Source organism: Nannobrachium achirus (assembly GCF_963921795.1).
Source record: "Nannobrachium achirus genome assembly, chromosome: 2".
In the NCBI taxonomy this organism is placed as follows: Eukaryota; Metazoa; Chordata; class Actinopteri; order Myctophiformes; family Myctophidae; genus Nannobrachium; species Nannobrachium achirus.
This window is the reverse complement of record NC_137811.1, coordinates 2,856,390-2,860,184: the sequence shown is the minus strand read 5'-3', so window position 1 is coordinate 2,860,184 and position 3,795 is coordinate 2,856,390. Positions and strand designations below refer to the sequence as shown.

The window sequence follows — 3,795 nt, the reverse complement described above, 5'->3', positions numbered from 1 at the left end:
ATAGGAGCAATAAATGAGACATAGGTGAGAGCTCTCTGATGGCTCATTTAAGTCTCTTAACTGTGACCCAAGATTCTTACTTTGAGCCATTAATGAGCAATAATTGAGATTTAATTACCCAGAACCTTTTTTTCTCACTTGGAGCTGTAAATGAGATACAGTATACATGCAGATATTTTGATATAAAAACAATACAATAATTTCCTTCAATAAAACTTTATTTAATTTCCTTCAATAAAACTTTATTTTCTGTAAGGTGGCTGAAGATGAAGTGCTTTTAACAGTAGTCTTTTAAAAGACTACTTTGGAAAAGGTTTGGGTTGTGTATTTACCTTGCCATGATGTAACTCTATTCCAAATAAAATAAAAACAAACATCACAGTTCCTCCCCTTACTACTCATGAATGCAGTGCCAAACAAGAAAGTGACCCTAATCAAATCAATGTGACCAAAACAGTCACTGCTACTTAAGTCAAATACATGCAAAAAAAAACACATGCAATAATACTTAACTAATTAAATGCGCACAGCTTAAAAGTTCACTTAAGAGTGCAAAGTGCCCATTGGTCAGTGCAAAAAGCAGAAGTGACATGTACTCCCAGCAAAACCGGACAGGAACAAACAGTCAGTGATAACTATTCCAGTTATAAGTTACAGTTGTCCTTACCAAACGACCGTTGTGTTTCATTGTATAATGTGAGGACAACATTCACGAAGGACTGCCAGTCTCTCACGTCTCCGTCCTGGGTAGATGAATCTATCTGTTCCTCTGTCTCTTACTCCAGTATCCGAGGATCTCGGGTGGGAGTTCTTAAAGATTGTATTAAGTTTCCTGCACCCTGGCCAATTCCTCCACCCCTGCAAGGAGAACCCAACAACGGTGTCCGCCTTCCTCACCAGTCTGTTGAGGTTGAAGGTGTCACCCGCTCAGTTGTTCCTCCCCAGCACGTTATTCCAAAGAAAACTGCTCCACTTGCCATACCAGATTGGTAGAACATCTGTAGCATCCTGTTGCACACGCCAAACGATCCCGTCTTCTCAGGAAGAGCAGGCTGTTCTTACCCTTCCTGTGAATCGCCTCTGCGTTGTGCGACCAGTGTTTCCACGGACACCGCCTTCCATCCAGCTTCGGTGCCATACCGTAAGACATAGTCTGCAGACAGGGAAGATGAAATTAGCTATATAAGCACAGTCAACATGTTTTCCCCACGCCAGTGATGTCGTTCGAACCTTCTCTCAGTCAGTGGGGGAAAATAAAAGATACAATGTTACATTAAACCCTGAGACACAATCTCTTCCATTGAAATAACCAAAGAGTTAATGATCGTTTCGGCCTACACCTGCCACTGTTCAGCGACTGTTGCAGCGCAGCTATCTACAAGACTCTTATTAAGAAGGACCCAGAAGGGGCACTGTTTGATGTAAAGTCATCAACAAAACTTCCAGCTAAACCTTCAGTTTTAGAGGGGCTTTCAACAGGATAATCACAAGGTTTGTGTGCTTTATTAAGATAAAGTACCAAAGAAATTAGAACAACCAGGCTGACCGCATTTAAGACAAAGTGTCTTTCCTGAACAAAGTCTGTGGATTAACTTCAAGTGCGTTGTTAGTGAGTTGGCATTGGCCTGAGGGACTTTACAAATAAAACAAAACATCTCAGTATCAAATCAGTGCATCATCAGAGCACTCAGATAACAATATACTTTTCAGTATTAAAATTCAGTGCAGCATCAGAGCCCTCAAAATAAATCTTCTCAGTTTAGCATCAGAACCCTCAAAACCATCTCAAAAGTATCAGAAATCAGTGCAGAATCAAGAGCCGGGAGTCTCTGGTAGGGGACCCAACCGGTAGGAGACAATATAATCTCAAAAGTATTAAATAAATAAAAACAAAATAAAAATAATAATCAGTGCAGCATCCGAGCTCTCATTTATTTGACCCTGGGATTGACCTTGGTGGTAGCAGCATCTATCTGGTAAACAGCACTTTGCAAGAAGTGGTAGACATTAGCCAGATCCCGGTTGTACGAGGTAGCGAAGACGAAATGATTTTTAAAAAGCGTGTCGAAAGAGGCAAGGGAGTCTGGTGACTTACACGGGATTGCACGTTTGTCAATCACAATGAAGTATTTGTGTATGGTACACCTCTGGGTCCCCACAGCCAGTAGATAGGGTTGACGACTCTCGTGATGCTGTCCAGATGCCCCTCGACACTGGTCCCAGTCTGTGACAAGAGAACTTCATTAGTCATGTTATTACAATTAATATGTTTGCAGTTTAGAGCCCCAACTTTATGAGATCACTTCTTGCCACAAAATGCAACCAACAACATTCTGCCTTATCTTTATTCTGCTAAATGTAAAATAAATAAACATATTCATATCGGTGTATCTCAGGCTGATGGGGATAGATCTGTGGGGGGCGAAAGCAGACAATTATCACAGGGCAGTCGCTGATTACAGATGAGCATGGTTATCGCATGATTTCACAAAAGTATAGTTTTAAGGGTGACTATTAGGGACAGAACAGTGAGCCATCTTAAACTTTAATTGAACTATAACCTTACCTAGATGAACTTCACAAGGTGGTCAATGGCTTGTCGGGCTGAGAGCTTCCCTGGTCTCTTGTTGCGGCCTTGAGGTGAGGGTGGCATGAGGTGGATAAGGCAAGATGGAGGACATCTCACTGTCCCATCCTGAAAATACAAGGGAGAGAAAAAACCCCAGACATTTTTACTAAAATCTCTTCATTTTGGTTTCGAAACCAATTCCCTCTTCCATTAGTATTAGTCATTTAATTCCAGCATACCATTTTCCAGTTGTCCTGTTGGGATTCAGCTTTATGAAGCAGATCTTCAAGGTCGCCTGTCTGGGTGAGGCCATGGCTTTGTTCAAGGACTTTTTGCCTGTAGCGAGTAGGCCCCTTTTCCAGGAACTTGGAAAAGGGGCAGCGATGCAGCGATGTCATCACCAAACATCAGACTGAAATTCTGCTCCATCTGCAGACAAGATGGAATACAGACGACAACATGGCATACATTTTTAATAGGTTCACCTTATGACCAGGGCTGTGATCTGTTTAAAGTCATTTTTCATTTCAGTTCGACTTTAAGGCAATACATACCATTCCCGCAATGTCAAGAAATCTTGGAAAGGTGGTGAATATTTCAGAGGACTTCACTGGGTCATGAACCATTGCTTGGCGATGGGTGAAGGTGTGTTTCATCTTCTCCTCGACGATTGCTTCATCAGTTGTATGGTTCATCAGTGCGATGGCCTCACAACACTGGGTTTTGACAGGGGATTCTGACACTCTGTAATGATCCTCTCTCCTCCAGGTTTGGCCATCAGAATGTTTTCAATCATCTAAGTGGGAGGGGGGAAAAGGGGGGGACAGGGATTTGGTGGCCAAATATATTTACAGTAGCACAAATGTAAACCATGCCCCCCATACTTCTCCGCAATTGTACTTTGCCATTTACCCCCCTGCTGCCCCCTTTATCAGAATCACCATCTTGATCTCCATTTCAAACAGTCATCTGCAAATCTTACCTGAGCGAGATGAGTCAGGTCAGCTCTGTTCCTTTGGGCAGGACACGGCTGCAAAATGGTGGTGTCATCAGTCCCCATTGTCTGCACTGGAGCTGAGAAAGGCTAGTTTCAGTGAGCCTCACTGAATCTAGCATGTTGACATAACAGGAGTGATTATAATAACATGTGATTAGCAAGAGGGGATCATTTGTGTTAAGAGTAATGTAAAAGAGATATTATAAATAAATATTGCGTGCCGGATCAA

At 42.2% G+C, this 3,795-nt stretch overlaps 1 long non-coding RNA gene across 1 annotated transcript; it reads right to left on the bottom strand.

Annotated features, from left to right (window-relative positions):
- Positions 1–374: 374 nt before the first annotated feature.
- Positions 375–3,784, bottom strand: LOC308301679. The gene is made up of 3 exons (XR_013962902.1): positions 2,809–3,784; positions 2,567–2,695; positions 375–2,224 (listed from the first exon to the last, which is right to left on the bottom strand). It is a non-coding gene; the product is annotated as an uncharacterized lncRNA (long non-coding RNA).
- Between the last annotated feature and the right edge of the window lie 11 nt (positions 3,785–3,795).